Genomic DNA, 18,020 nt, shown 5'->3' with positions numbered 1-18,020 from the left:
GAGATTATTGAGTCCATCAAGCTCAACTAATTGCTAAGCTGTCTCAGTTGTCAAGGTTTCTACTTCAACTGCACAACTCAGTAGTTTGTTGCAGATTTGGACAGCTGTCATGTGCAAAGAACCTTTTCCTGGCTTAAATTCATTTTCCCTTTATTTCCATTGGTGTTATTAAGTATATAACTCACTATTTATCTAAATACATTTTAATGGATTGAGTTTATCAGTGCCTTTGAGAATTTTGAAAACCTGGCTTAAATCCTAATGCAGTCGTCTCTACTGAAGATATTTAAAATCCCTTAACCTTTTAAACTCTGCCTCATTTATATCCATTTTGTGTTACTTTAAAATATAACTTCATTATTCCTCATACAATCTTCGGATTCTACCCCAGAAAATAAAGGTCAGAAATTTCTCTTTCAGAATTGTTACACCTAGAGAATTAGTTACGTTGTACACATATGTTATACCAGAATAAGCTGAAAAATTCGGTAATGTTTTTACCAAAAAATGCATCTGAAATGTTATTCCTATTTCCACATATATTGGAATAAGCTAACAAACATTATAAAAGTGAATGTGTCCTGAACACCCAGTGTTTTACTGTGTTGAAGCAGTAAAAAAAAACATGATTTCTTTTTTTTATTTTATTTTTTTTTTACTTTCCGGAAAAGTGTTTGATTTACCATTGAAAACAAATGCTGTTCTGTTCCTCAGTTGACATTTTGGAAAGAAGAGCAGCCAAGCCTAAAGGGGTGCATTACTCGTAGATCCAGTCTCTACCACAGCTTTTGTATTCCACCAGTTCTTTAGGTTTAAGCCACAAGCTGATCTCTTTCTTGGCACTTTCCACAGAGTCACCGCCATGCATGATGTTTCTGCCAACTTAGATGTAAAAATCACCACGGGTGGTACTAGACTTTGAGTCTGCTGGATTGGTGTCTAGCCCAACATGACTCTACAAGTCCTGACTACATTTAGGCCTTCCCATACCATTGCCAGAACTGGCCTGGAATGCATGTACTTCACCAAGCCACTGTAGAAGGGTCACTCTCTTAGATCAATATAGTGATCCTTCAGCAGATCTTCAGAAGTGTGCATGAATTTCATGGCCACCAGGCAGAAGCCCTTTTTCTCGAAGCGCGTGATGATCTCACCCATCAGTCCACTTTGGACCCCGTCTGGCTTGACCGCAGTGAAAGTGCGCTCCTTGGTTCCGGCCATGGCGCTGATATTAAAGGAAGCTTTGCAAGACTGGCCGGTGAATCAAAACAGCCGAGCACTTTGGTATCTCTCAGGCAACCCTTTTTTCTGTTTTTACATTTTTCAAATACGTTTGTGTAATATTGAAGGGCAGATCCTACTCTGTCTATATACAGTAAAGGTAGTCCCCAGGTTACGGACATCTGACCAAAGACTTACGAACGGGGCCACAGCTGTGACGCATGCACATCAGAACTGCCACTCCGTCATCTTCGGCCTGGGGACTCTGCAAGCGATGGATAGACTGAGGCTGGAGGGGGGCGATTTCGCTGCTTGTGCAGTGTAGTGTCCCACGGACAGCTTCTGGCAGCAAGTGGTGACCCGTGGTCTATAGTCACCAGGGCCACAGCTATCGCTCGTGTGTAGGACGAAAGCTTGATGGGGTGTTTCACTACCCATCCACCACACACAGCTGCCCCGTCCGTTCTTGGTGGGCAGCTGGTAATTCTGCAAGCGGTGACCCAGTTGTGGCTGAACAGAGGCCATTGAGGGTGAATTGGGCAGCAGGAGGTAGCATTATAGTGTGCCTCAGGTGGCTGCATGTTGAATGGGAGTGGTGGTGGGCAATTCACTACCCGTCTTTGGCCACACTGTGTTTGTTCTCGGTGGGTGGGCACTGCAGGCAGCATACTGCAGTGAACCGCCCCTCGCCGCCACCCTGCCCCCATTCATTCTCAATAGCAAGCCTGCTAGTACTGTTACGCACATAGCAGGAAGTTGTCTCTTGTCAGTACATCAGACGTGTTGACGACGGGTGCCTTCCTGCTGTGATAGCGTGTACAGTGCTGTGCAGAAGAGCTCATCTTAATCTTTTGTCATCACCCTTCAACAATGTCTCTGAAACACAAATCTGATGCAAGTGCAGAAATAATAAAAAGGTCAAAGAGAGGTGAAACTCCATCATTCATTGGCAGAGCACTTGGTTACAGTCATTCAACAACAGTATTTATTAAAATAATGTACCTGTTCCGACTTACATAGAAATTAAAATTAAGTACAAACCTACAGTCCCCATCTTGTACGTAACCCAGGGACTGCCTGTATATTGTGGTACCGTGAGGGGGCGTCCGCCCTGGTTATGTTGGAGGCCTCAGGTAAAGGGCTTGGAAGCCCAGCCCTGTGGGGACTCGTGGCCACCTCCAGGCGGCGTCCCAGTGCCTGAATATCCCGGGAGCCCAGCACTTCTGCCACACCAGGAAGTGCTGGGGGGAAGACGACAGGGGACACCAGGACGGCTTCCGGGTGCGCAGCCGGCACTTTCGCCACACTGGGGCGTGGCTACGGAGGAATGCCGGGGAGCAGTTGTCTCCCTCCAGTCATCGGCGAGAGTCGGGTGGAAGAGGACAGAGCTGACAGAAAGGATGGGAGGCAGCCAGGAAGGCACAAAGACTGTGAGGCCTGGACATTGGGGAAGCGATGCAAGAGGCACTGGGGTTTGTGGTGCACGTGACTTTATTTGTAAATAGTGTAAATAAACAAGTGTGTTGGGTGAAACAACGATGTCCGTCTGTGTGTGTCCGGGCCAGCGTCCACAATATATATATAGAAAGTAAAACATTGCAATGTGGTATAAGGGCATGCAATATGACATTTTAACAGTGCAGTGTTCTTTTTTTCAAATTTTGCATTATTGTTCAGTACCAACAGCAGATACAACAAAATGGGGCTGAAATTAAAGAGTTAATCTATCAATGGAGACCATGCCCTTCGACTCAAGGCTGCACTTCAAGTATGGCCTCTGAGCAACTGTTTATGCAATATCACCTAATATTGTATTTGCCATTTTAATGTCTTTTGATCATTGCCTCAATAATGGTAATGTTGTATCAAAGTAATGCTTAAATCCTTTTTAAAGGTTTAGTCCTGTAAATCTACATTATTTATCTTAAAACTTATGACAGCATTTGCATTTAAAATTAATGTTCTTTCTACCTGTATGTAACACTTTTAACTTCTGTTCGGTGCCAGGACTGTTTTGTTACATTTGATCATTGTCCTTGGATTGAATATCATTCTTTTTTGACTAATTTTGATCTAAACAGTTTTGAAATCAATAGAATTAGTGACAAGAGACCAGTATTATCTGGATCTTGTGTTTTAAACTGGGAGGACTCATACAACAAGAACATAGATATCTTTGCATGCCAAAATCTTTGAAAAATGTCATGAAAATGTAGTCATACTTAATGCCTATTATGAGTTTAAGTCTACAAAGTCACCAGGGGTATGTTCCCTTCCACCTCAGCTGCTGCTCACCATACTGTATGTCTGCTGTGAAATGGAGTTTGTGATTTGATTGTGATTGATATTGTTTTATTAGCTGGAGAAATCCAGATGTTCCATACTGAAGAAACTCACTTGCTTCCACAGAGAAATGATCCTTTAGTTTAATTAGGAGTTTCACTAAGATGTCGGTTTGATGTTAAATTTAAAGTCAAAGATAGCAGGTTAGATCTGACATATGTGATATGTCAGAAAAAATATAGAAATAATGCCACTCTGTTGTTTGTACATTATGCCCAGCCTGGCATGGCAAATGCACTTTGGCACATCATAACACCCTATAGTAAGAGGTGTAAAATAGCCAAGTTTAATATTAGAGATACTATTTCATTCACATACTACATTTATGACAGGAGATGCCTACAGAAGCCAGCTTTTACTGTCTCATCTGTCTCATCTGCCTCATACCCCAGTTTCTATTGTGTTTTTTTCCTTAAAGGCAAAGCCACAAGGTTAGGGAAACTCCAAAACCCTGGCCAAAAAAACTAAACATCAATAATGTGATTAATGTTATTTATTTAAGTTAAAGCTTTGACTGCCCATGATGCTAAACTGATGTTAGAAAATACATGAGTATGAAGTGATACCAAAGGTAACTTGATATTAGATCAATTTCTGAATTTTTTTTTTATTTTGTACATTTTTGAAATGGAAACGTTTTTTACAGAAATGCTGCAGAAATAATGATATGGGTGGTCGACATTTATAATGGAGCAAATCCAACCGCTAACTGGCCTGATTGTGCCACAAAAAATAAAATAAAAGATGAGCGCTTTTGGCTACCAATCAATTAAGCTTTCTTCTGCCATTTTTTTCCATTTGGGCTTTCATTATAAATGACTGTAGGGGACAAGTTAGCTTGACTGACAACACATGGAAGAAAATAAATAACTTTTAATTTAAGTCTGAGCACCATCTCATTCCCTCAAGCTACTAAAGCAAAATGGAGAGGGTGTCCAGGTTGACGAGACACTGGATAAATTAGCTAAATTCCTGCTGTTTTAAGTGGATTTCTTACAGGGAAGTTTCAAGAGGAAGGATGAAACCAAACTAGTCAGGACTCCTAAGATGTAAGCCTTTTCTCATATGAAATTGCAGTTTCTGTAATTTCTACAGTCCCATCTCTTGAATGTGAGAAGGGCACTCATTTTCTTCCCATTCTGTTTCATGCCTGCCCATTTGGTGGTTAAAAAAGACAGACATGTTTGATTGCAACTTTATTAATCCAAACATTTGCATGGATATATTGTTATAATACTAATGAAATACTTTCTTCACATTTTGCTACAATGGAGTGCCCATATTGTCCTTAGCTGTTCTGCTACAGATGGCAAAGCACCACCTGGTAGTCAGATATTATATTTATAATCTATATATATAATTCACTAAGGCAAGACAACCATGGAAAGCACGCCGGAAGAGGGTGTGGATTCAATGAGCCGCCACGCCCACCAACTCCAAGACCATTGGATACGACGATAACTTGCAGAGCCACGCCCACCAACTCGGACTCGACGACACAGAAGAAATGGCGTCATTTATATTCGTCTGTCGTAGAGGCCACATGCACCTGCATGTTGACTGTTCATAGAGGCATGTTTCTCGTGGAGGTAAATCGCCATATGCAGCGTGTAAAATGGTTTGCGAGGGGTATCCCATAGGATCTTTAAAACAATCCTTTACAACTGAGGTTAAAACACAATGAAGTAAGCAGTCTTTAAAAACCGAGTTTTCGGTTACAACGCGTAACTGCGTGCACCATAGCAAACTGTTTTACACGCTACATACAGCAATTCGCATCCGTGACAAACATGCGTCTTCTTAGATGCTCCTGCAGAAATATGGAAGACGTTTCCCTGCCCACTAACACTCCTTTTTCACTGGCCCGCTTCTACCCTTGCTCTCTAGGCATTCACACTGCCTGCCCATGTGCCCGGACGCAAAAACTCACCGACCACCCAGTTAGCCCCTTTCGTCTGTACTAGGAGTCCACATGCATGTCTTAGCCACGTTGACTTTTCATTATTCTTTTCGGTTTCGACACCAGACCGCGTCCACCATGAAAAACCATGCAAAAGGAACAACGATGCCCCGCCCAGAAACTCTACCCCTCCTCCCACGTGCTCAGGAATGCACCTCAGACCACTGCCCACCAGATCAAGCAGCTCATCAAACACATAGTCACTCCCTTTGGTCTGTGCTGAGGTCCAAACCCAGCTGTGAGCCACGTTGGCTATTCTTTTGCCCTCCATGGCTACCGCTTCAAATGTATTTCATGGAAACAACACTTCTTTCAATGTTATAGAAATTCCTGCTTCAGGTAACTGTTTGTTTCTGTCAGTCGGGTTTTTTTGGAGAAATGTCATTGACGAAACTGTTGCTCTCAAACTTCGTAACATGGCTGTTACCTTTGTTTGCCAACATTGGGATAACTTCGGTGACGTGGTGTCCATTGTTCTTAGTCTCAGAGGCATTGTTATACAGTCTGCTTAACAATACACTGATTACATGAATATATCCGGAGTCTAGGGTGGCGAGGCAGAAATTGTGGCAATGTCCCAAATCCTTCAGGCTACTATCAGCATTTACTTCCAAGAACGTCCTTATGCCTCTCCTCAAGTTTACAATCCGGCCCTGCGTCTCTTCATATTCCTGCTCTTTAGCGTTCCTTTGGATCATGGGCATTACGAGGTTCTCATGCCTCTCAAATACCCACGTGATAACCTTCTGGTCACATCATTTGACTCTGTCGGTATGTGCACACAGCGTGCACACCCACTTGCTTGCCACACTAATGTGACGTCACCTGCCCACTCTCCTCTTCCTGAAAAACATTTAAAGACATCCTCCCCTGAACACACGCATTCCACGCTCACCTTCAATTGCACATTTTGTAACGAGGACTTCACAGGTGAGATGGATCTCCACAACCATATGCAGATCCATTCAACGCAAAGATTTGTATGCAAAATGTGCGACAAACACTTTCACACACGCAGATACCTTACTAACCATCTCAAAACACATTCCCTGATGAATTCTTTTCAGTGTCAACACTGCTCCAAAACCTTCACACGCCAGAAATATCTCAAAGCACATTAACACACCCACTCCACTGAACGAACACATTCCAAAAAGATCTTTGAGTGCACGATTTGTTCAAAAACATTCCGAGTGCAAAGATTTCTCAACATGCATTTAAAAACACACTCCACAGAACGAATTATGCAATGTGAACATTGCTAGCAATGCTTCGACACAACTCATTCCAATTCCCTTCATGCACAAACATCGCATTCACTTTTCTGCAGCTTTTCAAGAAGATACCGCCTTTCACGTCCAAGAAAATAACATTGGCCTACCTACCTACCGCACTATGTGCTTCTTGCAATGCTCTTCATTGACCAGCAGAGGTCAACAAATCCGAACATTACACTAAGTGTTGTCATGCCGGCAAGGTGTCTTTGCCACCGCTATCCAAGCCCCCTCTTTTATTGGAAGACCTCTTGACTGGCAAGAACCCGCTGTCCCGAAATTACTGTGATTATATCAGGAAATACAACTCTGCTTTAGCTTTTGCGTCAATGGGCGCACACATCACTCAACCATCTGGACAAGGACCGTATGCTTTCAGAATCCACGGTCAAATTTATCACCAGGTCTCTCCTTTATATAACAATCCTGACACATCACCACAATACGGTCAGCTATATATCTTCGATTCTGCTGAGGCTACCACTCAACGTTTGCAAAAGGAATGTAATAGCGCTTGCAGTGACATTTTGTTGCTTCAACTAGACAACATGATACGCCAGGTTAATCCCTTCGCAAAGTCTTACATGCAAATGCATGACATTATCACTCACAGTTACTCTGTTACTGCTGTGCAAATGGTGTTCATGGAAAATCCAGGTCTGGATATGAAAAGGTATAACGTCCCGTCCTGTCAAACTGATGTTGCTGCTTTGTAGGTGAAGACGGGGAACCTCCTGCACAACACGACATTTGCATATATCCAAGGGGAGATGCTTGCAAGTGTATCTCTGTTCTCAATATGAACTGTGACCCTATCGTTTTTCCACTGCTATTCCTATTCGGAGATCCAGACTGGCACATACAATTATCCCATGTTGAGTAAAAGCGAACCGCGAAAAGAACGCAAGTCACACAGCTCCAATTTTATGCTTTCAGGCTTGCCATGAGATCTTCATTTAGTGTCTTCCATTCCAGTGGCAAACTCTTCCAGCAATACATCGTCGACGCATCTGTCAGAACAGAAGGCGCGCGTCTACATTTCCTTCACTCACATCAACAAGATTGGTCCGCCAGTTTTCAGTCACGAACGGTTGTGTGTTGGTTTGTTCCGTGCATTGTTATAATGTTGCATTTCTTGCTGATTTATTACATTACCGATTTTTCAAATGTTAATTTTCTCCCTGTGCTTAAAAATCATTAAGAAACCGGCCTGATTATGCGGCGTATGGTACGCCGCGGGTTGGCTAGTAGCTATATAATTAGCTCACCAAACAGTGGTGTGATTACATTTGACATCAGAAACCCAACACTATAGTCTTCATCTGCCCATCTTTTTGGGTTACTTGTTTCAACCGAGATTGTACTGAGTGGCACAATGTTAGTCTTTATCATGTCACATGTGTTTTACAAAATGACATGACCTCATCTGTTTTCGATCCAACTTTCCAGGTCTAAGTAATGCAATGGTGAATGAGCTAAGAGGATTGGTAGGTTACTAGTCATGAGATAAAAGAGCATGTGACATCATGTCTGTGAAAGCTTTCTTAATATCTTGCAGTGAAGCAGACTATCATTGTGTTAACACTGCATTGTAAAAATGCACACATTTATATATCTAACCAGTTGCCAAGACAATGTACTCAAGCTTGACAACAATAATAAACAACAATAATGCACACCGCCATGTCCCCAGACACTTTCACGTCTGTCACACGTGCCCAGTGTGAATCTGCTCTCATCTGTGAAGAGAGCAGTGTGCCAATGGCAAAGCTGTCAATTGTGCTATTTTCTGGTGAATGCCAATCATGTTCCAGTTGATGGTCTAAGAGCAAAAGACCCGCTAGAGTACATCGAGCCCTCATGCCATCCTTTGGAGTCTATTTCTGACAGTTTGGTCAGAAAAATGCATACCAGTAGCGAGCAGGAGGACATTTTGTAGTGCTCTGGCAATGTTCCTCCTGTACTTCCTTGCATTAAGGATCAATTACTGATACTACTGCTAGGTTGATGCCCTTCTAAGGCTCTGTCCAGCTTTCCTGATATCTCCACCTGCAAAACCTGAATTGGCTTCAGGTACCATCTCATGCTATCAGTAGTGACAAGGACATCAGCAAAATGCAAAACCAGAGAAGAATCAGTTAGGAAAGATAAGGAGAGAACAATTGTCTGCCGCCACCATCTGCAAAAAACCATTCCCTTCTTGGGTATTGTCTTGCTGTTGACTCTCCAGTGCACCTGTTGTCACTTTTTATTTGCACCAAAGCAGATGATGCTGATTCACAATCACTTATGCTTCCTATCTGCACAGATTAATATCTCTGAAGCTTAACTGACTTGGTGTTAGAATGAGATGATTAACTGTTCCCTTACTTAGTTTGAGCAATATATTAATATTTGTGTGAAGAAAAACTTTATAACATTTGTGTCAGATTTTATCCTTAACCAGATTCTATTTTTTGGCCTTTTGTTCTGATTAAAGCACTAATTTTAAGGTACAGCTGGCATCCACTTTACTAATTATTATTACTGTATTATTCATAACTTCAAACACTTCTTTCGTGTGAAATATGAATCTTTGTTTATATAAACTGAAAGGACTGACAACAATTTTTCTCATAATCCACAGTCCTAGGATCAGTCTAATCACTGTTCTCTGGCATTTCTTTAATACAATGTTGGTTTTTTTTAATTTGAACACCAGCAGTACATAGCTTATTCCAGATAAGACTTTACTGGTTCATTGTAAAACTGAAGGATATCCTCTCTTGACTTGTACAGGACACTGCATGCTGTGTAAAATTACATCCTATTAGCCTTCTCGACAGCTTCTACATGTTGTCTAGTTGTTCACACAGATGAGTCCAGTACAATTCCTAAATCCTTCTCATTGCATGGACTTTCAAAATTCAGGTCCCCTATTGTGTAATCATAATATTAACAGTTATGAATAATAACAAAAAACAGTCTGGGAATCTGGGAGTTTCAAAGATGTAAATAAGCAGAACCCAAAATGTGGTAATCCTAAACCAGTCAAACAGTCATTTTGTGTCAGGCTATTGTTTGTTATATTTACAAATATTGTTTAATATTTCATGTTGTCTTGGAAGTCATTTTTGATGCACTTTTTCTAACCTCCTCTGTTGCTTCGAATTGTGAATACAGTAATCCCTCCTCGATCGCGGGGGTTGCGTCCCAGACCCCCCGGCGATAGGTGAAAATCCGCGAAGTAGAAACCATATGTTTGTATGGTTATTTTTGTATATTTTAAGCCCTTATAAACTCTCCCACACTGTTAACATTATTAGAGCCCTCTAGACATGAAATAACACCCTTTAGTCAAACGTTTAAACTGTGCTTCATTACAAGACAGAGATGGCAGTTCTTTCTCACAATTAAAAGAATGCAAACATATCTTATCTTTAAAGGAGCACCGTGAAGAGCAGATAATGTCAGAGAGAGCGCTCGCTAAGAAAAGCAAACAATCAAAAAATCAATACCTGCTTTTAAGTATACAGAAGCATCGCGATAAAGCAGCATTTTGTAGAGGAGCGTCCTATCTTCTAGGCAAACAGCCACTGTGTAAACAGCCCCTCTGCTCACACCCCCTCCGTCAGGCAGAGAGAATGAGAGACAGAGGGAAGCAAACAAAACAAGCGCCACGCGGGAAGCATATCTTATAGCAATGAGGAGTTTTAGTTAATATGTAATACATGCTCTGATTGGGTAGCTTCTAAGCCATCCGCCAATAGCGTCCCTTGTATGAAGTCAACTGGGCAATCAAACTGAGGAAGCATGTAACCTAAATTAAAAGACCCAATCAGCGAAAAATCCGTGATATATATTTAGATGTGCTTACATTTAAAATCCGTGAAAGAGTGAAACCGCGAAAGTCAAAGCGCGATATAGCGAGGGATTACTGTACCTATAAAATGAAGACCTGCTTTGACAATGGCTTTAACAGCATCCCAACAATCATGAGCATCTTATTTGGCTTAAGAAAAATAGACTATGAACTTCATAACAGATCAAAGTGAACCACCTTATTGCAAAGCTTGCTGTACAGTAGTAGATCTCTTTCACAATTCCTTGTTCTTAAACCTGGAAACGTTCACTTGCTAGAATCTGGCATATCACAACAATGTCTGAAATCAAGCCAAAGAATTTTTGTAGTGTTCCTTTTTGTTCTACTTCGAAATAAATCAGCAATTCGTTTTAATCAAGGTAGGTCTTTTGTATGAAATCTGCATTTTAGTGAGAATGTCCACCTTCGTCTCTACATTGTAAGCGTCTCAAAATTGGCACTGTCCACTGTTTAAGTGGAACAGCTGGGGAGATGGGTACTAAGGACAGCTTTCTGCATATGACTGATCAGAAAGAGCCATCTGGGAGATGATTTTTGGCATGTTATTGTAGCAGCCCCTAGTTTTCCTAAATCAAGATGCAGAGAGACTTAAATTGATGCTTTTATCTTTATTTAGTTCCAAAACTGTATATTCATTTATTAACTTTATATAGTCACAAGCACCACGAAAACTATAAACAAAACCATAAACTATAAACAGAAGGAAGATAACATACATCTCTATATATTTAAAATCCAACTTCTGTCTGTCAGCTTTCACGAGAGAACTACTTAACGAATTTAGATCTGTTTTTTTTTCTATAATTTGTTTAAACATTCCGGTTGGTTTTGCGACCTCTCTCATCATATTAAGTCTCATAGTTCACTTGTGGTACCGATTTATTTGTAAGGGCCCTCCTCACTCAAGCGCCAGTCTCGGGGCGTATCTTACCTCCACTTACCTAGTGAACGAGAGAACTATTTAACGGATTTAGATCTGGCTTTCTTCTAGAATTTGGTTGAACATTCTGGTTGATTTTGCAACTTTTCTCATGGTGCTAAGAATCATATTTCGCTTGCAGGAGTGATATATTTGCGATAATCCAAGACAGAGGCTGAGGGCCGAGGGGAGGAGGAACCGTGACGTGACGTCGTGGGGCGCTGGACAGGGCACTCATTGTTGTCCTTTGTCACTTCTACGTAGGCAAAGCCATGGGGAACTGCTAGTTTTTAATATTTTAAACACACATTTCACAGAGAAACAGAATAAATGAAAGAGCATATAATCAAATTTGCATACCTTGCTCTGCTTACCAAGGGTGCAACAATTTTTAAAGATTTGTCCGTGTCACAGATTAGTGCTTGCCTGGTATTATCTCCGCACTTTTGGTTGAAAGAAGCCAAAATGCCAAGTAAACTAACTTGTATATCAAACTGAAAAAATCGAGTGCACAGTTGAATCAAAAATATACGCTTTACAGTTCACTAACTTAATCAAACATAAACATAATGAGAGCATTCAAGGAACAGAAAAAATGAAAGTAAAAAAGTCACTGCAATTTCCTCCAAACTTCTGGCAATCCTAAGTCATTACGTCTCTTCTGCGCAGAACGATTTTGTGGTCATTTACAGTTGTTTCTGATGTGCCACTCTAAATGTTGGAGATGGACATGGAAAAAGTGTGTGGCACTGATATGTTGACAGACCATGATTATGCATGTCCTCCTCCATCAGGTATGCTTATGTGTTTTAACATAATGATTTTTTAATACATTCTTTATTAAAACTCCACTGTTCCACTTATGTGACTAACAAAGAATCAACAATCAAGTGCTAATGAAATTCTGATACTGATATTCAATGCTTGTACTCAACAACGACCACAATGAATAAATGTTAACATTATACAAAGTTATTGTCTGTCTGTTATGCCTTCATTGTTATCATTCTTTAATTTAATATTGTTCGTTATCAGTATGCTGCTGCTGGAGTATGTGAATTTCCCCTTGGGATTAAAATTGTATCTGTCTATCTATCTAAATATCAAAACAGAATGATCTGTGATGCCTGAATCTTACCACTATCTCCATGTTCAGCAAGTTAGATACTAATCACATACAAAGAACAAAAGAAGATGAAAATGAAAATTGCTCCATTCTTAAATTAGCATGGCATATGGTGCTACTTAGCAAAATAGTATTAACAAGAGAGCACTTACCTTCATAGTTGAAAAGATAATTTTCATGAAAATATTTGTATCCCTTTTCAAGTTTTTTGGATGACTTGTTGTGCCCCACTATTTGTGCAACATGTGTCATGGTCACTTTGGGAAGATTTTTGAAAGAACAGCTGAGCAACAGTTCCGACTGCTGCATTGTGTTTACCAACCACCATTCAACAGGAAGTTGATTATCCCAGCAAGAAACTGTCAGGAAGCCATCATAGATACAGTGGAACCTCGGGTCACGACTGTAATTCATTCCAAAACTCTGGTTGCAACCCGATTTGGTCGTGACCCGAAGTAATTTCCTCCATAGGATTGTATGTAAATACAATGCATCTGTTCCGCACCATACGAGCAGTATGTAAATATATTTTTTTTAAAGATTTCTAAGCACAAAAATACTTAATTATACCATAGAATGCACAGTGTAACAATAAACTAAATGTAAAAACATTGAATAACACTGAGATAACCTTGAACAGAGAAAACTAACATTGAAAGAGTTCACACTATAGCCTTATAAAGTGCTCTCTGTAAACACATTTTTAATGAATTTTAAGCACAGGGAAAAAAATGAACATTTGAAAAATCCATAATTTATACAAAAACTAACCATAAACAATCAAGAAAACTAACCTTGCATGAGTCGAGTTCTGGCATGAAGGAAGTGAGGGGGAACTGGGTGGAGTGGAGATTACAGTTTTGAGGTAAAGCCTGTGACGATGCGGGTTCGCTGCATGCTCCCATCTCACTTCTGGGAGCCCTTAAACCCATCACCGTCGGTAATGTTACCGATGAGCACGACAGGGAGGCACTACAATGGAGCAATCGGATGGCGCACAAAGTGCCAAGTGCTTTTATTAAAATCAACAAAACAACAATCAAAAACAAAGTCCAAATTAAATAAGGTGCAGTGCTTTCAGAATCCTTCAATAAATAAATGATCCCATAAAAACAGAAGTGAAGTGGAGGTTAAAATCCAATAGAAAAAAGTCTTCATTAAATACAATGAGATTAAAACAATGCTCGAAGCAGTCTCTTTAAAAACAAGCCCGGTGCATTCTTTAACTGCCTTCTCGCGCTCTCTCTCTCTCTCTCACTCACTCGCTTACTCTCTCACGCTCTCTTTTTCGTGCTTGCTCGCTGCACAGAGAATGCACAGGGAGAGACTGAACACGTGTGGAAATCATCGGCGTGTACGAACCAGAAGGGAAACTGGCTTGTTCATCACCCGAGTGTGTGGTCGTGAACAGACGCAAAAGTTTGGCAGACTTTTTAGTCGTAACCCGATTTCTATGTGGTCTGAGACGTTCGTGACCTGAGGTTCCACTGTACTCATGAAAGTGGTCTATTGAGTTAAATTGTTTAGATTGCATGTTTTTTTTATTGATTTAGCTACTTGTGTTTGATATGTTTTGTTTCTCTGCAAAATATGGACACGTCCATACTTTAAAATATGAGAAAGGTTTTGGATTTGGAGTGAACTAATAATGGATAACTTATAATAGCACTTCTAATCCCATCTGCAGTAACTCCTCCCCTTCCTCTTCCTGAAGTCATCTTTCACTCTGAAACCCATTCTCAAGGACACAACCCTTCTCAGTGATATAGCTTTTGTCAAATTTTATTGAAACAATCTCGTATTCATTAACAGTTGAAATTGCAAAGGGGTTAGGGGTCATTTTCCATTCTAATGCAGTTCCTTCAGAGGCACAACTGGGTGCCTTGTGCAGCCACCACAGAGTTGTAAAACTATGTGAAGCTGAAGAAAAGGTGAATGACTGTAAGCCGTAGTCCCAGAAGCATGCAGCCTATCACTGTGGACTTTCCCAGGGGTGAGTATTGTGGGTTGTGCATGTAACACAATGTTAAAAGGCCAAGGTACATATTTTTTAGGGGCATTTCTTGTCCACCAATTGCGAAATAACTTAAAAGACTTATATAGTGCCTTTCATGAAAAAGTAACAAATACTGTACATACAAAAGTAAAGGTAATTTCATGAAAAAATATTAGTATTGTGTAGCTTTACTGGGCTAGGATCATTGTTCTCAGCTCTTAGAGTACCAGCCTCTGCAATATACTGATGTAACAAGGTTTCTCTTCTAAGATGGATGGAATCCTTTTTGGTAACAAAAAGAACTGGATGGAGGCAGATTTCTGTTCCAAATACAAGCTGTATTCTCTGCAGCTGCTAGCACACGGTCAGGCCAAAATAAAACAATAATAATCTTACTTCCTTTCACATAGATCTCCCAGATCTTGAATGCTTAACTTTATAAACACTACTTTCTAACACATTACAACTTAATAGAGAAATTAGCATTGCAGATCTAAATGTAGGTATATTCCTATTCTCATTCTAATAGAATGAACATTTACTTCTCTAATTTAATGGTTAAGTGACAACATAACTTTACGCTGACAATTCTAAAAGTCCAATAAAAGAAAGACCGTTGCCATGCTTGTAATATATCTGAAAAGACTTTATAGTAAAGTTCTAATTAGTCATGGCAAATTGACTCTGTAGGGAGGATCTCACCTTCTCGATATAAAAGGTGCAAATAAGTGGGAGCAAATAAGTTAGGATGGCATGACTTAAATCAAAAATTTGGCACCACACATTCAGTCTATAAAATGTTCTATAAAATGGATCTCATATAATTTTTATCACCCATATATGGGTCCAGAGGTCATTCCACTGGAGATAATCATTCATTACTGTAAAGTGGTAAATGATGATCATAACAATTACTTCTATTTACAAATCACTGAAATTCCCATTGCATGTGGCACTCATAATGCACGGCAGAGAGAAACAGAAAGCTAAACTGACAGCGGAAAATGTTTTCTACATGCCAGTGTGAAAATGCAAGGGCCATTAGGGGCCATTTATGTGTATGCCCCTGAAAGGAAATGTGAAGTGGTCTCAGAATGACAGTGACAAAGCTGCACGACCTGCTGGATGGAAACAGAGGATTCTCACTCAAGACACTAGGGGCAGGCAAACAAGACATAGGCAAGAATGCCTGAGTCTTTCCCTGAAAAAAGCATGACCCCCATGAAGGACATGCCAGAGAGGGTAACATCTTCTGGTTATTAGATGGCACACAAGAGAATGGACTGAACTGTGCTGGTGAGCTACTTTAAAGGCTCATCCTTTAACAACAATAGAAGGTTCAAGGTGCAGGGACACCAGGGACCGTTGGAAAGGGTTTTGCAAAGAGCCATCACAGAATGGAATTTAAAACGGTCTCATGGCCAAAATTAGACAGAGTTTGTGGTGAAGACTCAAATGGCAAGTAGAAAATATGATAGGGCTGGGAAAGAGAGAGACAGGATATGAGGAGAAAGGTGCATTGTTCTGGTATTTTGCCATACAAGCAGGTGAGCCACCTGGGTGCTGGAGTGCCATAATTGAAGGGGATTGAGAGAAAATCTGTAACTGGCAAGGGAAGGCAGAAACAAGAATTATAACCAAATGACATTCATATTCACAGCAACAAGTGTCTAATGTTTAAGATGTTGATTGAAATGGAAACCTGCTCCCACTCTGTTACTTCAGGCCCAAGGTTACCTACTCCTACTGCTTAATTATAGGCTAGTATGGGAATTGTCTCTTAGCTTACCATTGATCTGTTTTTAAAAATTACACATCTGGAACAAGCAATCTTGATAAACACTACTTTTCAGTAACAAGCAGTATATTTCGTATGAAACACAGTACATGGTGTTCACATTTTCTCTTTTTTGGGTAACCCAAATACAACATATTTCTTTTTCCACAGCAGCAAAATATTTTGTCCATTCTTTATGGGATTTTAGACCTTCCCATGCTATTTATGATATGTAAGCTCTCTCTCTCTAGTATTTACTTTTTCTATGCTGGTTCACTACTACGAAAAATTAACTGAGGATTTCTTTTTTCCAGATGTAAAGACCACCTCTACTGTGTTGTCTCAATCCACAAAAGCAGCGTCTATATTCTCAAGCTCTGCCAGACTGTTATTCTCTAAACCCCTTCACACAGAATAAAACAAGCAACCCACCGTGAAAACATAATTTCTGGCACTGTTACCATGATCTAATACTTTCTGTCATAATAATAATAATATTAATAATAATAATACATTTTATTTGTACAGTCCCTTTCCAATGCTCAAAGTGCTTCACAGAAATTCAAAATGAACAACAGGACATATACAATATTAGATACAAATAATATCCATGTAAATCACAACCACAAACCATCCTGAGCACCTACACTATGAGAAAGATTCAAAATGTCAGTGAAATACCCACAGTTTAAACTAGGAAAGGCAGAAGACATGCAACATAGAAGTCAGCTCTAGTTAATCGAAATGGATTACTCCTATATTATTGTAATGCTGTGCAGTTCCTGCCAGCACTGACCCAAAGAATTCATGATCATTTCACACTCTTTTAGTAGCTTGCTATCCTTAAAAAGATCGCTAGCTTTAAGCCACATAAAGATAGAATATTTGTGTGATTTAGCAGAGTTGCTGTTTTATAGGTGCCCCTGCCACTGGCAATGTAATACTAGCTCATTCTTTTGGTGATTCATTCCTGCCTGATGTCCAGCACCTTTGTATTATCATTATGTCTGATTGTACATTATCATCAGATCCTCAAGGTATAGTTTAACTACCTATGGATCTTTTTCACAATGCAGGTTAGGGGGAATTGGGTGGCTGACAAGTAAGTTGAGGTTGCGATCTCAGTGCTGTGATACTTATATAGTATCATGGAGTTCAAACAAACAATACAGGCTCAGCACAGTATGTTCAGTTTTACAAAATAAATCTATGATGTGGGGTTGGCTTTAAAGAGTTCTGAAGTACTTCTAGTCAAATCTTTTCAGGATGCTGGAAACTATCACTATAGAACAAAACGTGGGGCTGAAACCAACTCTGGATCTATTACAGGGTACATATATGGTTCTCATGTATGCAAGAAATACATGAAATATGCAAGAAACATATTACTTAGAATCGCCAGGCAAGCAAAGATATTAGAATATTTGAACAATCTAGGTGACAGCAGGCCATTCAGCCCAACAAAGCTCACCAGTCCTATCCATTTAATTTCTTCTAAAATAGCATCAAGTCTAGTTTTGCAAGTTCCTAAAGTCTTACTGC

General features: G+C 40.1%; 1 pseudogene; it reads right to left on the bottom strand.

The window, feature by feature from the left end:
• Nucleotides 1-757: 757 nt before the first annotated feature.
• LOC120524226 lies at nt 758-1,221 on the bottom strand (annotated as a pseudogene).
• Between the last annotated feature and the right edge of the window lie 16,799 nt (nt 1,222-18,020).

The sequence above is a fragment of the Polypterus senegalus genome, chromosome 2 (assembly GCF_016835505.1).
Source record: "Polypterus senegalus isolate Bchr_013 chromosome 2, ASM1683550v1, whole genome shotgun sequence".
NCBI lineage: Eukaryota > Metazoa > Chordata > Cladistia > Polypteriformes > Polypteridae > Polypterus > Polypterus senegalus.
The sequence above is the reverse complement of the archived record's forward strand: the minus strand, read 5'-3'. Positions and strand labels throughout refer to the sequence as shown.